Raw genomic sequence first — 23,218 nt, 5'->3', positions numbered from 1 at the left:
AATGGCCCATCAAGTGTGCCCAAAAGCAAAGCCCTTGTATTGTTCATTAGCAAAACTATCCAACACTAGTATACATATCTACGTAGTTACCTAACTTATATGTATTATATGTTACATTCCTTTTTCTCCTATGCAACTGATGATTGTCTATTCTTAGATGAATAACTAATGAAACTAAATAACTAGGGATTTAGAAGCTGAGGAAGAAGCAAGCATATCCCCTTTCAATAATACAAAGTTATTATTTTGCAGTAAATAGGCTATAAAAGAAATAAAGGATTTCTAAATGAATGGACTCCTTATATAAGAAGAAAATTGTACTTCTTATGCTTTTAAATCCTCCAAACTTCCCTAAGAAGATATAGGCCCAAATTAAAGTCATGGTATTCTTCAATGATATAAATAATCTGCAAAAACATCAGCTGTGCTATTCTTGGGAACAGCATTCTTTCTTCCCCATGAATTCAGGAAAAGAATAAAAATTAGCTGATCAGTGAATTAAATCCACAGGATTGATTTCAGAAGCAAGGGGTTTATATGAAAACATAGCCAACGGACTATCTTTTGTAGCCATCTGATACTATAAACATTTAGTTAAGAAAAAAAAGGCTCAGCTAGAATTTTTTTCTTCAACATGGAGAAAACAGACTCATTAGCAGTTACTTAATATAGTTCCAGCAAGTTGTGTTTTTCTGTTTGCCCTCTGTGGCATCAACAAGCCTATTTCCTCAGTATGTCAAGACTCTGTCAAAATAAAGGAGCAATTCTGGAAACATATTTTCCTGAGGTATTTCACTAGATCATATAAGGAGATTGAGAAATGATAGCAAGTTTGCCTCTGATTAGGTTCTGGGCAGGCTACCCTAAAATATGTCACTTTGGCATATTGATTATTTTAAATACAAGTTACTTAAGGAACAGCCAGTGCAAGAAAGACACTCTGACCCTCCTTTGTCCTCCTGAAAGCAGGAAATAAATCTCCTTTATGAAAGGTACTCTCCCTGTACCAGGAGGTAAAGAGCCATCCTTATCACTGGAGAGAGGGAATTTAGAGTCCAGAGGCTGTATAAACAAACCTTGTCACTTCCTCACTAATTTACTACCCCAAGCCCAAACTTCTTTATCTTGTCAATTTTTCACAAATTTATTGTTTCTTTGTCTAAAAGGTATAAAAGCTGCCTGCTTTGGTCACTTCTTCAAGTCTCATATTTTTATAAGCTCCCATACAAAATTGAATTTGTTTTTCTCCTGTTAGTCTGTCTTATGTCAATTTCATTATTAGGCTAGCCAAAAAGTATAGAAGGAAAGAAGGTAAAAGTTTTCCTCCCCTACACCTGTCACCCCTACTTTAACCTGCCCCCACCTCTCCCATTCCAAATCATGTCACAAGCTTGTTTTTTGATTTCAATGTTTGTAACAGGAAAGGATTACTTTTTACAAAAAGGAAGAAATAAGTATTTATGATGCTTCACATTTTGGAAAGCTGCATAGGAGAGAGCAAATTCTCCCTAGAACGAACTGGTCTTTCCAGTTTGAAATGTGATTCTAGCAGCTTTGTATCTCTCCTTAAAGTGGTAAGCAAATAATTAGGCATTTTACAAATCTTTTCTGGCATCTCAAAGTCACTTTGTCACATGTCAATCCAATAATTAGAATTCTGGGTAAGTCTTCATCCATAAGTACATTTATACTAATATTATGCTAAATGGAGGAATAAAGCAGAATGACAAAACAATTACCTTTCTCATACCTTCACTTTTTTAAATTCCTCAAATTAAACCTAATGATTGTTACTGTTTCAAATGTCTTTTGGTGATTTGTTCAAAGTCCTTGCTTTTTTGCCCAAATTTTTCTATCACAAGGGAAGAAAATACAGTGATTAATAATTATTAGAACATATATATACATACATATCCATATATATTTAGCTGTATATTTAGTTTATGGGTATGTAATAAAACGGTTCATTGTGGCTTCTAATCTTTATAATTCATAAAGTAAGCATTTCCTGGGTGTCCACTCCTGCAAGGCCTGACTAGGGCATGAGATAAAATGGCAAAGACCCCAGTTGCTATGAGTTAGCAGGAGAGATAAGAAATGTCCAGAACTAATCATAACATAAAGAAGCCTGAGCAAATGCTACGAGGAATGTGTGAAACAATGTGAAGCAAGGGAGAGGGGAAATACGGTTTCTCCCTGAGGTGGTACTGAAGTTTGACAATGTCGCCAACCAAGACTGGTTGGTCTTGACTCTGCAAAGCTCAAAGTACAAAGCTTACTCAGAAGACATGAGTATCCTCTCTCCCCACTCCTATTATATTAGAGTATTCACATTTTCTACACTATTCTTCTTAAGTGAAAGTCCACTCAATTGTGTAATATGCTGCTTAGTTTGTTAATAGTATCTTGAATAAAAGATATAGTATCACTCAGCAGAGCATAGAGAAATTACTTTCTGGTCAGTTTAAAATATATATAAATGTCAGTGTGTGTGTATATATATATATATATATATATACACTTTATATATATATAAAACTTCTGGCATCCTTCATTTATATATTTTGTTTTATGACAATAATTTAAAGATCTTCATTAGTTTTATTCCCTGTCTTAAGAGAAGCACCAGAATTTATTACTCATGTAAAACTCAGGGGGGGAAAAAGGCTTTTGATAGAGGTTTTAAAAGTGATTTGTAATCCTCTCTATTTAAGACTCTATTTAAGACTTATGCATTACCTCATTTAATCTTTAAGTGAAGTATAGATTATTTTTGTTCCCATTTTATAGATAAGATACTGAAATCAAAGAACTTAATGGCAAGCAGCTCAGCAGTATGGAAACATATAGAAAACATCAGAATTTGAGGCAGAGGTCATAGACTAGAATTAGGAGGGAGGTCCAGGTCCAGGTTGAAACTGGAAATAGTCTGAACGTCCAAAAATAGGTAGAACATTGAAAAAAATTACAGCATATCTGTAGGATAAAACAACATATAGTCATTAAAATCACATTTTCAAGTAACCAGAAGGTATAGAATACAAAGTTTAACTTCAATTTTGTGAAAACAAAGTAAGACAAAAAGTGGAGGGAAATATACCAAAATACTGGTAGTGGTAGTAATAATGAAGAGAAAAAAATAAATTGGAAAAATCAATACATATTTTTTTAAAGGTAAAAAGTGTGGTGCAAGATGTTTTTAAACATCAGTATCAAATTTGACTTTCTGGTTTCTGAATTTCACTTTGATTCCCTTTTGTAATAACTTTAGGGAATTTATTTTTTTTCCTAATCTAAATTCAGTAATACTGTATTTCATAGAACCTAAGATACAATCCATTGTAAGACATATTTCATTTGACAAAGAAAGAAAAAAAATATCTGCCAAATTAACTATGGCATTTTTTTTTTATTTTACATAGTTTAATGTGAAAAAACATCTTAGAATTTGATAAAATACTGCAAGGACATTTCTTTTTAAAAAAAATTTTTTTTTAATTTTTATTGAGGTATAATTGACATACAGCTTTGCATTGCTTTCAGGTATATACCATGATTCAATATTTGCAGAGACAAAATCTTTTATTTATTTTCTTTTTACATGCTTCTTTTTATTTTTTTCTTCCTTCTGAAAAGTGGCCAAAATGAGATGAGATTTCAAGTTGCCATGCTGACCATACCAACCGTAAAACAAAATCCATAAAGGAAGAGGGACAAAATGCAAGCAATTCGAAGTTAACCCTGTGTATTAAATATTTCTGATTTAAAGATTTATACTTTGCCAAAAATCTCATTCCACTTGTCATTTCTGCTTGGCAGAAGGACAGAGGCTAGCAGGGAAAGAGGATCAGCATAAAGTTCAAAGTCTTACAAGAAATTCCATGTTTAAATATGTGCAAGTTTACACAGAATGTACTGAGTAGTGGATATGAAACGAAGCCAGGCAACATGAAAAAGTAAAATAACAGTCATGCATGCCTGTGTGTGTGTGTGTGTGTGCGCGCGCATGTGTGTGTGTGTGTGTGTGTGTGTGTGTTTGTATTGGGGGTGGAAAAACAAGGTCAGAATTTGAAGCCAGAAAAGGTACATATTTACTGTGTCCCTGCTATGTGCTAGACACTGCAATTTGAAGGGTAAATATGGGCTTTGAAGGCTAAATTCCTGCTTAATGTAAGCATAAATGAAAAGCCAGTTTTTCTCTATGTTAATTATTAATCAAAGCCCTATACAAAAGATTTAGTAGCACCTGGCATTTTGTTCTTACATAAGCAACAAAAGCCCTCGTTTCATTCATGTATTAGCTTCTTCTTTTGTTTTAAAACCTGAATACATATTCTAGAAAAGAACATAGAAGGAATAAACGAAATTTCAAGCCCACTGATGTGAGCGCCCTCTAATGCTCTGTTAATACTCTAAACTCAGTCAAGCTGTTTTTGAGTCTCCCATGAAACCAACTAACAAGAAAATAGAACAAAAGGAATGACATCTTAGGATTTTTGCCAATTAATTGAAATTTGCAACTGAGAAGCAATGTTTCAGCTCCACCATCCTTAGGAAATGTGGCTACCAAATTGTGGGCTTCAAGTGTTTCCCTTCAAATTCAGGAAGCTGACCATTCTTCCTTTTTTTTTTTTAAGATTTATTTGTTTATTATTTTAGAGAGGTTTGGGAGGGGTAGAGGGACAAGGAAAGAGAGAATCTCAAGTAAACTCCCCATGGAGCATGGAACCTGACTCAGGGCTTGATCTCAAGACCACAGAGATCATGACCTGAGCTGAAACCAGGAGTTGGACACCTAACCGACTGCACTACCCAGGAGCCCAGGAAGCTGACCATTCTTTAAAATGTTAGCCAGCCTTACAAAGAAGTCATTCTTTTGATATGTGTACTTATTAAATGAATACATTAGAATTGGATCTTTTCATTTGAACAAAATTCAGCTAGTAAGACAGGTAAAACAAGTGAAACAATAGTTGATAATTAAAGAAATTATAGGAACCAGGAAAGCAAATGCTGCTCAGGGAAACATGTGTGTTAAGTGCCCCAAGTCTGAAATGTATCCATTTCTCACTGAGTTTCAGCTTTCTACACCACACTCTGCAAGAGTTATTTGACCCAGCTGTCCAAAGGCCCAAGATGCTTCTATTTTATTTCACAGCTTATTCATAATCAATATAAACACACCACCAACCTTAATTCCAGCCAGCAGTCCCAAGATACCTTGGATCAGATCAATAAAGTCTGAAAGATAAACAGAAAAACATCCTGTAAATTAAATCAATCGAATGATTCAGTCTTCTATTTTACTAAAGAAGAAGATGAAGTTACTTGGTTTCTTGCACCATAAAATGTCTGGCTGACACCACATACATTTACAACAAGGGGGGGGTTATGTAGTTATAAAACTTCAAATTATTTTCTAGCTCTCATCTAACAAGATCTATTAAATGCCCAAAGTAGGTCCTATTTTTATCTTCAGCAGTTTTTATGTAAAGCAGAACAATGCTTGTGCTTGTCTTCTAAAACATCAACAAAAAAAATTTTTTTAAACAAATTCCGTACTCAGTGTACTACCATTTCTCTTGAAAGATGTTTAATTGAAAATGACACAACTACTGCATTTGGATCCTGAATCTGGTCTAACAGTCTGTAGATTTTTAGTTCAGGATCAACAATCTGTTTAAAGGCAACAAAAGTCAAATAAGACGATTCCAGTGGCAACCTATCCATCTTCCCACTGCTTTCTTACACTTAAGCCTTGCCAGTAAATTATGCTGAGAAGCACATTGTCCAATGGAGGTACAAAGGAGGTCCACCAAGGACAAAAGCAAACCCAAAACTTCTGTGCCAAAAGTCAGCCTGTCTTTTGGACAGTTAGTAAAGAAAATAACTAAAATGACATAGAGTAAAATTCTATGTGTCTATGGTTAAATCTCCAATAAAAAAAAGTTAGTTTCCGAAAGTGTGTTTGTGAGTCAACTGGTTAGAAGTTAGAATATGTTCCACATGACATTGTTACAGATGGTTCATTATTAGACTCCTAGGTTAAATCCGAAAGCTAAATTGACTGTAAATGGTAATTATTTAATGAAAAGAATAGTCTAAAATAATACTCATATACTCCACTGAGTTATGTTAGCTTGCCTATAGTAATCATTTCACTCTGTATATCCGAGCATCATGTTACCCACCTTAAATATATAGAGTTTTTATTAAAAGAAAATAAAAAGGAAATACTAGTAAACCAGTAAATCCAAAAATTGGATTGGAAGTGAAATTCCTGCTTTTTAATCTTAAGGGTAGGTGCTTAAAAGAGTGAACCTTATTATACAAGAATGAAACAATAGGTGGATACATTTGTGAAGATGAAAAAAAAGAATGTGGGGACATTTTGATGGACTTTTGAGATTAATGATTTTAATATGTCTACTTCCACTTCAAGTACCTGACTTTATTTTACTTTGATACAAATACTATTCTTTTTCTATAAAGCCACCAGCTCCCAGACTGTGTGCCATGGACACCACTGTAAATTCACAGAACGATAAAATATTTTCAATACCTGAAAAAACACAGCAACATCCATCAGGCTTAACACAAATTACTCACCTGAAGTAATCCACAGTTTCAATATCAGATTATGCTACATTCGTTTCAATGATAGGGTAACTTTGCAAAGTTGGATTTTTTTATAATATTTGTAATATAAAAGCAAATACTGCATGAAAACCAGTGTGGAGTGAGAAATGAGGATGACAACATCCAATCTGACTCCCAGCTTTGAGGACTGGGCCGTACCCAGCAGGCAAACACACACACACCATTAGTAAGTAACTGGGTTTCTAAGTATGAAGTAAAGAGATTTTTCTTTCAATTTTCATGTATTTTTTTTTAAAGGGCCACTAAGTTGTTAGGACATACATACTTATTTTACTAATTAAATGGAGCCGTGAAGTATTTCTTTTGGCCTACAGGGCACCATGAAAAAAATTACTAGGATACTCAGAATGCCATAAACTTGAGAAAGTTTGGGACACTCGCTCTTACGCACAGTTTTTCTTGTTTCGTTCTGTTTCATTTTTGCTCCACAAATTTAAAGAAAAAAGAAAGCAGGAGAGATTAAACAAAGGAAAAAGACTAGTAAAGGAGAGGGGAGGGAAAGGAGAGGAAGAAAAATTTTCCTAAAACAAGAAGAAAAATACAGGCAGCGGGTGAACGACAGTGGTTCACCACATTGAGTGACTGCATGTGTGGCCGAGTGTGTTATATATGTATGTGTGCATGTGTGAGTGTCCTGTGTGTGTGCAAGAAGACGCTAAAATAGCACACTAGAAATGAAAGACAAAGAACAAGTAGAGGGCAACTGCATACATGTACATTTTAACCATGTTGATTACCAGTCACCATTCCCTAAGAGAATATGGCTCCCTAGCTGCCCGGAGCCAAGGAAAACCTCCCCAAACCTGCACATTTGTTTGTGTGCAGCTCTAAGCCACAATTTACCATTTGGCCACAGCTACTTCTTGCTAAGACCCCTTTAACACACTAGATCAATATCCTTTCATATCCTTTCATATTCTTTTAAATTGGTTGGATTTTTTTTTTTTTTTTAAAGATTTTATTTATTTATCTGAGAGAGAGAATGAGAGACAGAGAGCATGAGAGGGAGGAGGGTCAGAGGGAGAAGCAGACTCCCTGCTGAGCAGGGAGCCCGATGCGGGACTCGATCCAGGGACTCCAGGATCATGACCTGAGCCGAAGGCAGTCGCTTAACCAACTGAGCCACCCAGGCGCCCCTAAATTGGTTGGATTTTATCTTTTCTACATGCACTTTCAAATATATACATGCTTCCATAGTAAAAACAAAATGATACTTATGGAGCTTTTCAAAAGTTAGGCTTTGTGATACAGGAACCAGGCTGCTTTCTGTGTTCCATACATGGGGAGAAATTCTGACTTGCTGCCACCACTGTCCTCCCCCCCAACCCCAGGCCTGCCTCCCAAAAATTCTAGTTTATTTTCTTTTCAATATAGCATGAGCCAAATTCAAACTTTATTTAAAATATTAGTGCTATCTTAGCTATGTGAACCTTGTAGTCGAACCCGTAGACTTAGCAAGGTGTTGAGCACACAGAAGAATGTAAGTATCTGTCAAATGAATGAAGGTGCTTAGTGTTGTGCTTTTCTGATGCTTTGCCAAATTTAAAGGAATCATTGAAAATTCCCCTTTTGGCAGAAATAAGAAAAAAAATCCTATCCTTGTCTCACCTACCTTGCATCAAAAATATTTCATGGAAACAAAATTCTGAGGAAGAAGAGGTGCTCATTTTTGACCTTTAACGCTTGCTTGGGCTCTTAGGGTTTTTGTTTGTTTGCTTGCTTTTCTTATCTTAAGGGGAACATGTCCATTTGCAGCAAGAGCAGCTGCTTTGTAAATAACTCTCTAGACCTTTTTTTTTTTATTATTATTCAACCCAGTTATTGAGCAAATAGGCACAGAATAGTGAAGATTTATGTTGCCCTAAGGCTCAATCTTCTTTGTGAACATCTGCCATTTCAAACACACAGGTCAAGACTCTTTGTGTAGTATTCTGCTAAACAATGCCCTAAGCATAACTCAAATGAAATTCTTTTCAGTAGGATTCAGCATCTGCTTCCAGGCAGCTTAACTATCAGCATATAAAAGCATCACTTCTCCATCTTCTTGCTCCACCACAAAAAGGTAGGGGAAATGTCAGAAAATAATCTTGAGAGTTAACTGCTAAAGCTTTTTTCCCCCCTCTTTTCCAGTAAGAAATGATCTCATGCCTATGTATTATAAGTCATATTGTGATGATGAGATCAAATTATAAACTCTATATCAAGCTGAAGTGGGCTTATTTCCACCTCATGTAAAATAAAAATTGAAAATAGCAGACATATTTTAGCTATTAGATTATCAAGGTTCATTGTCAATTGAAAAAACACCTTTCACACTTGCTGCGCTTTTCCCTTCTTAAAGTTACCCATGAATCTCAACTTACAGAAACTGTTGCTGCTTGAGTATAGAATTTACTGTTGGAGTTTCAATTTACAGATACAAATGTAGGGAATATTGTAGTTGCAAGACCAATTAAAAATCAATTCTATTAAAAAAAACTGAAGTGCTTTTTAATTGTTTATAATCTTTATTTTTTTTAAATATAGAGCAGTTTTGTGGGTTTTCTTTCTTTTTTTTTTTTTAATAGCCTTGTTTAATATTTCAGGGCTCCAAAGTTCTTTGCCATCAAAGAGCTTAGTTAGAATGTGGTGGGATGGGGGTGGTTATGAAAGGCCAAAAGACAAAGACTATGATACAAAGCAGAATATGCGTGCTGTCACAGAGAAATACCAGCAAAGAGCTACAGGAGATCAAAGAAGGAAAAAAAAAAAAAACCACGTGAAATCCTATTATATAGATAAGGATTCACAGAGGATGTACGTTTGAGTTGGACCTTGAAGGAGGTAAAGGATTTTGATAAGCGGAGATGGAATGGGGAGGAGACCAACTCAGACAATGGACCCAGCAGAAACAAAGTAATGAAAGAAACTAACCCCAGGGGCTGTCTGTACAGACACCTGCAGTCCTACCTGACTGGAATGTAACACACAAGAGAAACATTAACTGGGTGAAAGGCTAGGTTGGGTCTGTATAAGGTAATAACCTTGAATGACAAGCTGAGGAGGCTACATAATTAAATATATTTAATTTTGTATGCTAAAGTGAACTACTTTAGGTTTTAAATTCAAGAATGGCATAATTAGGTAACCGAATCTGGCAACACTGTGTAGATTGGATCAGAGATGAGAAGAGATTAAAGAAGAATCAACCATTTAGGTGGCTCCTACAGAAGTCCAAGTGAATGGTAATGAAGAGTCAGCTCAGGTAGAGACAGTGTCCGTGCAGAGAGGGAAGAATACTCTCACTACTGCAGAGGCAAGTATCTTAGCTCAGGATGCCGTAACAAGGTGCCATAGATGAGGTGACTTAAACAATAGAAATGCATTTTCTCAAGTTCTGGAGGCTGGAAGTCTGAGACCAGGGTGCTGGCTTGGTCGGATTCCGGTAAGAGCGCTCCTCCTGCTTGTGTATATATACAGTCACCTTCTCACTGTGCCCTTATATGACCACTGGCAAATGAGGGCCCCACTTTTATGACCTTATTTAACATTATCTACCTCCTAAAAGCCCTATGTCTTAGATACAATCACTTTGGGGTTAGGGCTTCAATATATGAGTTGTAAGGGGATACAATTTAGTCCACAGTGGTGTCTATAAGCTATGGGACTAGGGGATTGGTAGTGAAAGGCACAGGACAGAGAAAAGGAGCCAAAAGAATTCTGAGACCAACTCCCAGAAAGATGGTGTCACTCTTAGAAACAGGTAAGGCTGAAAGAAGATCAGTTTGTTGAGCAAGAATAGAGGGGCTTTTTTTGACATATATAGTTTGAGTTTCCAGCAGGATTATCAAGGAAAGGTATTTATCAGACAACCTATTCATGGAGAGTATGATCTATGTGATATGGAAAAAGAATGAAGTCTTACTTAACACTAAAACAGAACAAAAAAGAATGAAAATGGTGGTGATATAATTAGGCTAACACGTATCAATATAAAATCAGAAGTATATGTGTGTGTTCCAAATCATAGAGTTAGGTTGTCTAGCCAGCCCACATTATTGCATATTTAATCATTCCCTTGATAGGTAGATATAACATTAATAGATACTGGCCACATGTAAACCCATATTGTTCTTAATGAATGCTGTATCCTGCCAAGACCATGGGCTCTCTGGGTCAGTGACCCAGCAAATCCATGTTTGTATCTCAAGCACTTAGTGTGGCATGTAGCATAAAGTCAGGGATCTATCTATAATTGTGGAATGCGTCACTATCTGGAAAAAGAGGCTGAGTCATGGACACTCCAAGTAATTTCACCTCTAGACTTTGTATTATTCATATAAAAACATCGTAGGAAGCTAGGCACTCTGTATGGCTTTTAATGGAATGTTCTGTACTCGGACATGTTTGCTGTAACTGCTGTAATAATGATTGCAAATAGAGGTTACAACTAAAAGGGCCAGTTACATGTGTCTAATTCACCCATCTACTGTCACAACACAGAACAAAAAAATGACTGGATGATACAGCAACTGGATAATAACAACTCATTTAAAGTGAAGAACTTTATGGGGCGCCTGGGTGGCTCAGTCATTAAGCGTCTGCCTTCGGCTCAGGTCATGATCCTAGCGTCCTGGGATCGAGCACCGCATCGGGCTCCCTGCTCCGCGGGGAGCTTGCTTCTCCCTCCCCCACTCCCCCTTGCTTGTGTTCCTCTCTCGCTGTGTCTCTCTCTTTCAAATAAATAAAAATCTAAAATAAATAAATAAATAAAGTGAAGAACTTTCAAACACCTCAGTCATGGAATTTGCTTTTTGAAAACTATTATACTATTTGCAATACAAAACAACAGCAATAATAGGAAATGATCATTAAGTGTTTATATAACTCAGGCTTTGTACAAAATATGCCACATGCATTATCCATTTAATCCTCACAAGACCAAATACAGCAGATACTATTATTACTCCCAGGAGGAAACTAAGCTTATAAAGATTAAATATCCAGTACCTATGGATAAAGATTCCTATTAATTGATATTACACAAACATCATTTATGAAGACAAAGAAATAACAATAGAAGTCAGAGACAGTGAAATACATACATATATTTGGGTATAGGGCCTGTGTATATTTATATATATGCATATTCTTTCATCTCTTGTTTTAAATTAGGATACCAATGGTTCTTCCTGTGTGTTTCCTTAAGGAATTCTAGCATATTCAAATTCAGGCAGAAACAGTGAGGGTAAGCATGCTTTAAAAAAAAAAACTATCAAAAAACAAATGACAAACTTTTGAAATAGAAAGAGCCCAGTTCCCTGTAGTTCGTCGAAGTATTTTCAGTGGGACAAAAATTGGGAAGATGGCATTATTTTTTTTTTAAGAAACTTTTTGCTGACACCACCTCAAAGGTCTACAGCAAAAAGGCCTTACATATTCTCATCCAAGAGTCTTTTGGGTTTTTTTCTTTCTTTATAATTTTTATTTTATTAATGTTAAGCATAGAAACAGGTTAAGAAATTAACCTATTCAAGGCTTAGGATGAAAAACAGCAGTAAGAAGCATGAGTTATTTGAGAGTTAAAATGTATCTGAATAATGCTGTCTTTATTTCTGTAGAGAGGTGGTACACTTGAGTGACAACAGAATCTGCAAAAGCCAATAAGCTTACTCTTTTTCAGGATGAAAATCTATGGGTTCACTCAAACCATTAGTCTTTAAAATACAAGGTCTCCTTTAAAATGGTTTTACAGTAAAGTGAATGCATTATTAATTATTTGTTCAGAATCTTTAGTGGAGAATCTTGTCATTAATACCTAGATCTACAGCTGAGATTTGGAAAGATGCAGGAAACACATGAGACACTATTCGAGAAGAAATGTTGCTTGTGTCTGTCTAACATCAGGATATATTTTTTTAAGATTTTATTTATTTATTTGAGAGAGAGAGAGAGAGAGAGAACATGTGAGTGTGTGGAGGGGCAGAGAGAGAATCTGAAGCAGACTCCATGCTGAATGTGGAGCCTGAGGCGGGGCTCGATCTCACAACTGCTAGATCATGACCTAAGCAGAAACCAAGAGTCAGATGCTCAACCAACTGAGCCACCCAGGCACCCCTAACATCACGATATTTTTTAGGATTAAAGTCACAACCTTGATTGTCTGTAATTCAGAAAGCACACATTCTCCCAGGCCTATCAATCGGTCATTTTGTCATCTCATTGAAACTTGGATTTCAAAGGAATGTGTAGTTACAAGCAATCCTTACACAATAAAGTAAATCTGTTGCCCAAAGCTCTAATTTCCTGAAAACTCTAGTAAGGCACTAACAAGCCAAACTGAAGCATTCCACACATTTCTGAACCTCCTTCTCTGAGTCACTGGCTTTCTCCTGGGTGAATCAAGGTACACTTAACTCCTACATATGTTGTTATTATAACTCAGTTCCAGCATCATTTAATTAATTTAGTAAAGAATTGCAAATACCCAAAAGAGGTATAAAGGACTGACTTCAGAACTATTATTATAAAGAACATTTTCATCCATTTTAATATTCTTACTGTATTTCATGTTAAATACAAAGGACCAAAAAAGGTTAGAACTTATACATAATAATGGGAAATCCTGTAGCTGGAACGGATGTGGCTGCAGCAAAAGTTAGGGTTTCCTTTAAGTCTAAAAGCATTAATGTAGGAAACAGATCTGCTGTTACCAATGTTAAATATTAAGTACTTTCTCAGACTCCTGCCATCCCTCAACTGAACTAATGAGGGGCTAAAGCTTTAATTTTCCCCCAAAGTAGCACTGAACAGAAAAGCATTATAGTGGAATGAAAATAACTTAAATTAGCTATACATATTTTCCCTATATTTCACATGTAGGCACTCCTATACTTATAAGTTCCTGAACCATTTATTTAAAACTATAAAGAAAATATTACAAAGGATGATTAAATTCCTAACGTGGTCTATTTAATCCTTAGTATAATTGAAATAGTGCTGCATAGCTAAATAGAATGTGTAAAGCCTGACAGTGACCCCAGACACAGCTTCGTTGTTATATTACTGTAAGAATATTTTCCCAAGCAAATGGAGTACACCTGGGATTTAGTTATTCACTCTTCTAACTAATGATTTCTGAATACCCGCTTCATGGCAGTCACTTTTCTAGGGACTGGTATATCATGGTGATATACCATGGTGGCCAATAAGTTATCAACAAGGTTCCTGCCCTTTGGGGGCCTGCATTCCACCATGAGAACACAAATACGTTAAGATAGTGGTGATTTCTATGAAGAAAACAAAGCAAGGTAAGATGTGAGTGAATGAACGGTAGTTGGGAGCCTTCTCTACCACCCAATTTCAGCAGCAAGAAGTAGAAGCTGAAATGGCCTTTATTGCAGCAAGAAAGCTAACCCCTCACTTGCTGCCCTTTGGAGGGGAACATTTCAACCAGCAGATCCTTGGCTTTCAACTGTCCTCAAGTTGGAAAGTGCAAATGTAACACATTCACATGCATTCTCAAAATGCACCAAAAATGCAGTTTGTGAACTAGCCTGGGGTTTTGGTTGGTGCCAACACTTAAACTAACACCTTACATCTGTAGATTTTAACGGTTCTTCCACATATATAGTGTTGCTTAATCCTGTAAACTAAGACACCTCTGTTGACCTAGATTTAGTTGGCTCTGACTCATTACCAGGCATTTTACCTGCTTCCCAATGAAAGGCAATCTCTAGTAATGGGTTATCCTCAATTGTTAGCTTGCCAAAATGTCAAATGTCATGCAAGAAAGAAACTAATTGAGAGACAAAGGAAAACAAATGACCTAATTTTTGATACACTCATGCACTGAAATATTTCCAAATAATTAACATGTGTTTCATTTCCAAACTTCAGACATAAAAAAAAAAATTACAGAAGGTGGGTTCTATCATCCATTCATAATAAATTAACTCTTCGTGCTTGGGCCAGGCCCAGAATTACTTACAATACACGACTCAAAATTCCCGTGGGTACAGACATCTTCAGTTAGCAGAGAGGGAAATAAACTTTGACAGCGGTCAGGCAACCCTAACACGCTGCACCATGTGACTCATATGAAAACAGCCAGCAGTAGCCTGGACAGCTGGTCACCCTGTCACTTCTTGGAGCACTCGGTGCCTGATGGACCCAGTGCCACAGCACAGTAATGATATATACTCTTTAGGACTAGAGAAAGTCAACAGGCCTCTCCCTGTCTGTAATAAGCAACCCAATCACCAACTTCTGTTGTGTGCGTCAAGGTTGCAGTCATGCTACACAATTGCTATTGTGTTCCCATCTGCCAGTTTCAATGTGCTTTTCCGAACAGAGCTAGAAGATTTAAGTTCTTTCACATGATTTTTTTTTTTATTATAGCTTATAGCTAACCAGGGATATTTAAATAATCAAACAGGCATTATTTTCTAGCCAATCCCAAATCAAGAAGGCCAAGGTGCTAAAAAGGCAGAGTGAAAGCACAAAATAAGTATTTCCTGCCTTGCAATAATTCATTCCCAAGCAAATTTGTTGAGAAAGATAAGATTCAGTGTAATGATGCCTCCAAGAAACTGCCTCGAGTTCCTTGTGCTACACCATGAACTCCCAACTGCCCGTCAGGAAACATTCACCGCGGTAAGAAGGCAGCCTGAGCTTCCAACTGAATTCAGGGGAAGTCATTTGACTGTTTTAAATACTCAATGCAAATGGCTCCCACAAGAGTTAAAATTACCTTTTTTTCAAATGCAAATGAATTTTTCTTTCTATCATCCTTAGGAGGATTAGAGGGTATCAGGGTCCTTACCCATATATTTGAAAAATAGAATCAAACTTCAGGAGATTAAGGGAATGTCCTAAAGTCATCTGAATTATCAGAAACACAATGAGGTCCAGCACCAAATTTCCTGATGGGATGATAACTTGGGCGAAGCTGGCAGAAAATGCTGCATAATCAATCTTCTGGAAGGCTCTGAGGCCTCTACAAAAATCTCTCCCAGCTGTCACCACCCTTCCAGGCTCCACACATTCTATTTAATCTCCTCCAGGATGAAAGGATGGACAGACGTAAATGATGTGTGCTCTCCTACGGCAAAACATGCTGATGTGACTCGGAAATTTTTCAAAAGATTACTACAAACTCTGACATTGCCAAAAGGCAAATCGACCAGTGAATTATGACATTTTGGTCTCAAACTTCAAAATGCATTTCTTCTTGTATATAAACAGGAACCATAATAAGTAGACTCTATCAACAAAATATAATAAAGTAATTTCAAGAATGACTTTTTTCAACAAGGGGTAAATGTGCCATTGAATCTTGGTACAAATACTAGTGATAAAGTCAACATTCAAACAAGGTATATATTTCAATGCTGGGATTTTTCTCTTCTTTTAGATTTATCTCACTTTTCTGTATTACTAAGTTTTCTTTAATGAACATGCATTATATCCAGTAATAAAAATGTAAGCAAAAATAATTCTTAGAACATATTTTTTTCTGTGGTCACAGTACAAAATCTCACATTAAGAAAAATATTCTAAAAACAGAATTTCAGATCATGAAGTTTACACTCATTAGTGTGTTATCGGCAATTAAGATTTGACAAAGCCCAAAGGACACCTTCCTGACTTTATTTCTAAATACTCTGCTTTGTCAACTTAACATTTAACTTTGTGCTTCTGTTTCAAATTACTAAAATGAGAATATTAAAATCCACTCCTACTTAATTGATAGGTAGTTGTAGCAATAACAAGATAGTTATCACCTGTTTAAGGTGGCATTATTTCCGTAAAAACAGGCTATGCTTCTGTAAAGGTAGATTGTTTTAATCATACCACTATCATGTGTTACATTAGTATTCAAATTGCATTACTACAAACAATTTATAATCTTATAGAAACAAAAATTTAAGGTAGCTGGCACAACGGAAAGAACCCAGGCAATGTGTTTGAGTCCTACTGTTTTTTTCTACCATTTAGTGTTTAAAAATGTATGAGCCTTAGTTTTCTCATCTTTAGAATGGGGATAAGAATGCCTACTTCTCAGATTTCTTTGAGGATTATATGAGATAATATATGTTCAGAGCATATCAGAAAATTTGGCATATAATAGGGACCCAACAAATGAATTTTTTTTCATCCTACAACATGCGTATGCAAACTGCTTACATTTTGAGATTGATGTTTATCTTTGCCAATAATATATTAACCTGTACACGTATCACCACATGCGTCAAATGGGAAAGGGTTCACCTAGTTTTTAATAAGGCTGACTCCGATAGGCTAACAGGTATAACTAACACTGAAGTCAATGAAGCTGACACTGGATTTCTGATGGTGACATTAATTATTTTATTTAATATAAGCCTTAACTACCCGTGATTATTATGGCTTTTTAAAATCAGCACAATTGACTTACTGACAGATTCACTTACACAAATATTTCTATGTGTCTACACTGTGCAGGGTTCGGTGTTATGTGATCTAAGTGATACAAGGTAAGTATAGCACTCCACTTTGAGAGAGTTACAATTGGATAAGAGAGCTAAGACTTATGACCAATCCTTATAATGGAACTCCAGTTATTAGTTTTTAAGTATGAATAGACAAGGTGTCAAGACGGATTCCACTGTTGTCTTGGAGACAAATTACTTTAACCCCGCTTTTTCTATGTGTTTCCTTGTAGGATGCCCTATTTTTTTTTAAAGTTCCACAGTTAAATGAGCTTATTCATACACATAAGAAGACATCATTTTGAAAAAAAAAAGAAAAAGAATTGGATTCTTGTACAATTTAACTCAGAAAAAAACTGTAATCTCATAAACTCCATATGAATAAGAAATTCATGCAGACTAGCTGTCCTTTAATTTCTATTATATGGTGAGCCAATACACGCTTAATAACAAAGGAGAGGATAGATTTAGAACAGAAACATATCCAAGTTCTATGTTCTGAATAAGAATCTACCGTTATACTTTCCTTTATTTTCAAACCTTAAAGACAATCTGGCTTCATAGTTAAGGGACCTATAGCAGGGATTTTCATGTATATGTATGTTGGTATAACACCTCTTCTTCTGGACCTGAATTCACCTTTCTGGGGACAAACCAATTTTATATGCTTTAGATGGCACTGACTACACACAATCCAACCCCACCCCAGCCTCAGTGACAGGACATTATGGCTCAATTTATGGACTCCTTTTTCTGGACACATTCATTGGTTGAGAGCCTCTCCACTCTGTGGCAAATTTCCTAAACTATTTCAAGGAAAAAAGAAGTCACTTAATTTTGTAACTTGAAAATGAATCAGCATATACTAGGACATCAGATATTGATATTCATTGTATTCATTATACAGAATGTTTTATTAATTGCTTCTCAAATATAACTGCTTAAGTGAAGACAAGTCAATAAAACTGTGTGACTGGGTAAATGCTAGACACTTCTTTACAAAGTTGTCTCAAATCCTGAAGAGTCTACACAGCCTATTGAATTTCATCCCATTTAGTTACAGTGAGGATGTCCAGTTGAAATATGGGCAACTCCTTTAAATTTAAGACATATCGCAGAATATCAATTTTAAAAATTTACATTTACATATTATATCTGGAGGAGAAATGGTTAACATATGAACAAAATAACAATGCAGAACCTTATAGTGAATGGAAGGTAGCATCCACTGCAAGTTGGTATTTTAATAATGTGTGATAAACACCAGCAGAAACTAAATTATTTACATGAGCCTGCCTGACATACATTTGGAAAGTGGACTGTTCAGTAGGAGAGTCTAAGTAGCTGGGATGTGCTAAGTGTCCACAATAGTCTTTTACTGTTCATATTTCATATTCTGCTCAGATGAAGTGTTCTAAATTATACTCCAAATATCCAGAAACATTTTTGAAGACTTGGCAGTTACTAACCATTAGCCTGTAGTTAGATAAATAAGCTAATACTCACTGTTATTCTATGTTACACACACACACACACACACACATATATGTACTAACTCACACAGTCCTTGTAATACACTTAACATGTAGATAATATCATGGCCACCCCCTTTTAAAGATAAGGAGATTAGGCACTAAAGGTCACATGTAAGGAGCATGATCTGGATTTGAATCTGTGCTGCTTGATTTCAGAAACCGGGCTCCTAACCTAACAATAACTGATGTCCTTCCCTTCCTAGGGAAGTAGCAGCTAACTGTAGCAATAAGGACATGTTTACCATGATTTTTTTTTTTTTTTCATTTTCTTCTCCCCACCCCTAACTGATCCAAACCAGGCTCTATAAAACTTTAGCCTGACTAGTACTTCTCTAATGCAATTGAATTAGAGTAATCCAGAGTGTCTGGGCAGCTCAGTTGGTTAAGTGTCTGCCTTCGGCTCAGGTCATGATCCTGGAGTCTCAGGATCAAGCCCTGCTTTGGGCTCCCTGCTCAGCAGGGAGTCTGCTTCTCCCTCTGACCGCCCCCCCCCCCACACCGGCTCATGCTCTCGCTCTTTCATTCTCTCTCTCTCTCAAATAAATAAATAAAATCTTTAAAAAAAAACCCATAACTTTGTTTAAAAAAAAAAAGAATTAGAGTAATCCAGCAATATATTTAATGTCAGAACTGTCAGAGTAGAGGGAGGGAGGAAAGAGAGGTGAGAGGAAGTGAAGGAAACCTACATAGTGACAGGGACAGACTTAAATATCCATTTATTATCATTATTATTTTAGATTTTATTTATTTATTTGACAGAGAGAGACACAGCGAGAGAGGGAACACAAGCAGGGGGAGTGGGAGAGGGAGAAGCAGGCTTCCCGCTGAGCAGGGAGCCTGATGCGGGGCTCGATCCCAGGACCCTGGGATCATGATCTGAGCCTAAGGCAGACGCTTAATGACTGAGCCACTCAGGCGCCCCTAAATATCCATTTATTATTAAATAACCACTTTGCTTGGGTTAAAGAATAACTGAATAACCCAATATCTTCTACTACCCCCTCCATTAAGTGCACTAGTAAAGGGTTTTAGGCACAGAGTAAGCCTCACATGCATGTACTTAAAGCCATAGAAAGAAAAAAAAACCTGTGTTTTACTTTTTATTCCCACCTTACTTAATTGATTTTCTTAAGATAGAGCCATACTTATATATTACAGTTTGATTCTTTCATATGTAGTTGTTCTGGCTGCCCCTTTTAGAATAGAAAAATTTTTTATTTTTAAATAGTTTAAGCCTCATAAGTTGTAAAAGTGGCACAAGTTATCGCATACCTCACCCAGCTGACCCCAAATTTCATCCTTCTTTTTTTTTTTTATATGAGAGAAAGCAAATGATCACTTTATTTCCAACTCTACCATCTGAAAAGCAGGGAAAAGAATACTTGTGCCGAACGCACACCACTGGCCTGCAAGGTGGCTTCCCTGCATGACTCTTGAGGAAGCTTTGAGCAGACACAGTGAAACACTGGACTTGAACGTTAAACCTGCTGGCAATCTGCCCTTGCACAGTATGGTCTTCGTCATGGATGCCAACAAGACTTGGCCTCATTTAAAAAGAAAAATAGCTCAGCCAATCTTTGTGGCTAAGTTTTTGAACACTTAACTGAATTCAATTAAGACAGGAAAAAGGATTTGCCCTGATACATGCAGAATGAAAAATCTTTGTTGGTCTTTTTTTTCCTCCAACAACCTCACTTTTCCCAAATGAGAGAAGACACTTCGTTTAGTATAAGAAAGATGAATTGTAACAAAGAAAACTTAAAAGGCTTGGTATCAAGACAGATTCCATTCAAGAGCAATATTCAGGTGATGGGTTAAACGAACAGCTGAACAATTAAGGCCTGAGTGTGCAGCCTATGGTGGAAAAGAAACCAAAGAGCATTTAATCATATGGACATTGTGTATTTTTCAAGAAATAAAACCTCCAGTGTTGCTCTTCCCAGACTAAGGTTAGCGAAAAAGCTCTGAGACTGTTTTTATTACATTGGGCTCTCAGCCCAGTTTTAATCACCATTAGGGAAACGGGGCTCTGACCAGGATACTATGTGTCATTTTCAAGATAGCTAGTGGTAAGCAGCAACATAGTTCCTAAATTATGGCCTGAATTATAAGTATAAGAGAATAAAAAAAAAAAAAAACATTATGGAAGGATTACTGCAGTTTGGCTATTTTACTTTCTTCTGTAAACGAGCCTTTCTTTAGCATCTGTTTACGGAGATGCTTAATTCCAAAGTAAGAGAGACCATCTAAGTCAGAGGTCAATGGATCTTAGTCCTGACTGTTATCACTTTGAGATGGACAGGACTCTTATTTCCAAAATTAGGATCTACCATTATGTTCTTGGAGAAGGCCTCAGCTTAAAATTCATAACAGTATTTTCTAAATGTTTGTTTCTTCCACAGGCTTTTTCCTCTATCTTGGAAGATAAGAAAACCTGTTTCTTGACATGCAAAGTTTTAACTGTAATAAAATATATTCAAGCTAAAAGGATAAAATCATTTTACCATTGAAAGCATCTTCTATTTTGAAGAAGAGAAAGCTTCGTCTAATAAAAGCCCAGAATGTATTGACTATGTTAATTCTTGCTTATAATTTTCCTAGACAATCCTCATAGAAAGATCTAGAATACTGTTACATTGTGACCCACCCTATCCATGTTTCTTGTACTTAGGTACTCAGAATATTTATAGTCCATGTACTTTGAGATAATTACATAGCATTAATGTAAAAAATGTGTTAAAAGACAGGAGAATGCATACATACAAAGGTTGATACTCAGAATTGATACATAATAGAAGCTAAAAACAATAGTTCAAAAAAGTGTGGTGGTTGTTTTTGTTGTTTTTATGGATTCATATAAAACCAGAAGGATGGTTGTTTCTGTTAGAACGTAACAATATCGATTTGACCCCTAAGTTGTACTTCACTATTCAACATAATTTCTGGTGATAAGTTTTGTGAGGCTTCTCCTTTCAAATATACCCTTGGTTGAAGTAAGAATATATCTATTAAACATTTACTGCTGGCGCCTGGGTGCCTCAGTTGGTTAAGCATCTGCCTTCCACTCAAGTCATGATCTTGGGGTCCTGGGATTGAGCCTCGCATCAGGCTCCCTGCTCAGTGGAGGATTTTGCTTCTCCCTCTCCCTCTGCTTCTCCCTGCTCCTCGCTCGTGCTCTCTCTCTCATAAGTAATAAAAAATATATTAAAAAAATAAATAAGCACTTATTGCTAAATAAATATTATTTTTTCCCAAATGTTGTAAAATATTGTACCCTCAAGACAACTGCACTGGAGTGGGAATAAGAGGGAACACGTGTAGTTGAGTTGTATACAGTGGCTTAAATTAAATAGATAATAAAATTCCTTCCACAATTTATACTTTTTACATTAAAAAAAAACACGAAATCTTACAAATATGTATTTTTAAGAACTGATTAGAAGGTGGTTTTATACTCCCTGACTTGTGATTTGTCTATGACATGGTGCATATATTATAAGCACATAGTAGGATGTTACCTCCTTTATGCAAATTCCATGACATAAGCAAACTGCTTTCCCATAATACATTGGTGTTTAAGGATATATATAACTATAAACCAACTTTCCAGTCTATAGGACCAAGATAAGGAACAGAGCTAAATCACTCCTCTTTATATACACAGAAAATTATTAGGTAGGGAGAAAGGTGCTTTCTACAAAGTGGATAATATAGTAAAAAGCTATCACTTGCAAAAAAAAAATCTCTATTTTAAATTATATTTGAAATTATCCCTGTTAGAAAGAAGAGGATAAATCATGACCAAATTGGATTCAGAAATGCTATTGGTTGAACTGAGAAAATGATCTATGTTCTCTTCATGCCTGTTTATAGGTTTAAACTATATATATCTGGGTGCTTGGGTGGCTCAATCAGTTGAGTGTCTGACTCTTGATTTCCACTCAGGTCATGATCTCAGGGTTGTGGGATCGAGCCCCGTGTCAGGCTCTGCTTGTCCCTCCCCCTCTGCTGCCCACACCCTAACCAAATAAATAAATAAATAAATAAAATCTTTTAAAAAATAAACTATATATATCTATGTAAGCCTGGAATAATAATTTCCATGCATTTTACTCCTTGTGAAGTAAAAATTACTTAATATTTTGTCTGAAAATCACCTATTTCAGCCTCCAAGAAGCACTGCTCTTTTCCCTAGTATTTTGTGACTTACTGAATTTGCCATTGTTACTTACATGCACATTTGATTTTTGTAATAATATATAAGTATATTTTTGTAATAACATAATTTGTAATATAATGTATAATGTTTTTATAATAACATATATAAAATACACAGCTCCCCTCTCTCTTTCTCATAACAATACTGATCTCCAAAGTGAGGAATATTGAATATAACATACTGAATATAATCGGAAACCATTTGTCAGAAACCAATACTGAGAATCCTTTTCCTATAGATTTTGCTTTTTTCCTAGGTTACTAGAATAATCGAATAATAACTATTTTAAAAGCTGTGTGATTGCCTTTCTCCCAACCTGTACCATATGAATTATATGAAGGACTCATAATTTC

The 23,218-nt window shown here is 36.0% G+C and overlaps 1 protein-coding gene across 2 annotated transcripts in view; it reads right to left on the bottom strand.

The window, feature by feature from the left end:
* MAP2 (microtubule associated protein 2) overlaps positions 1 to 23,218 on the bottom strand; it is a 277,165-nt gene that overhangs the window by 205,749 nt on the left and 48,198 nt on the right. For both annotated transcript variants that reach the window (XM_078071262.1, XM_078071259.1), the window contains exon 2: positions 5,192 to 5,241. The gene's annotated coding sequence lies outside the window, so the exon portion shown is untranslated. The remainder of the gene's footprint in view (positions 1 to 5,191; positions 5,242 to 23,218) is intronic.

This window comes from Halichoerus grypus, chromosome 4 (assembly GCF_964656455.1).
Source record: "Halichoerus grypus chromosome 4, mHalGry1.hap1.1, whole genome shotgun sequence".
Taxonomy (NCBI): domain Eukaryota; kingdom Metazoa; phylum Chordata; class Mammalia; order Carnivora; family Phocidae; genus Halichoerus; species Halichoerus grypus.
Note: the sequence above shows the minus strand (reverse complement) of the source record. Positions and strands in the feature narration are given on the sequence as shown.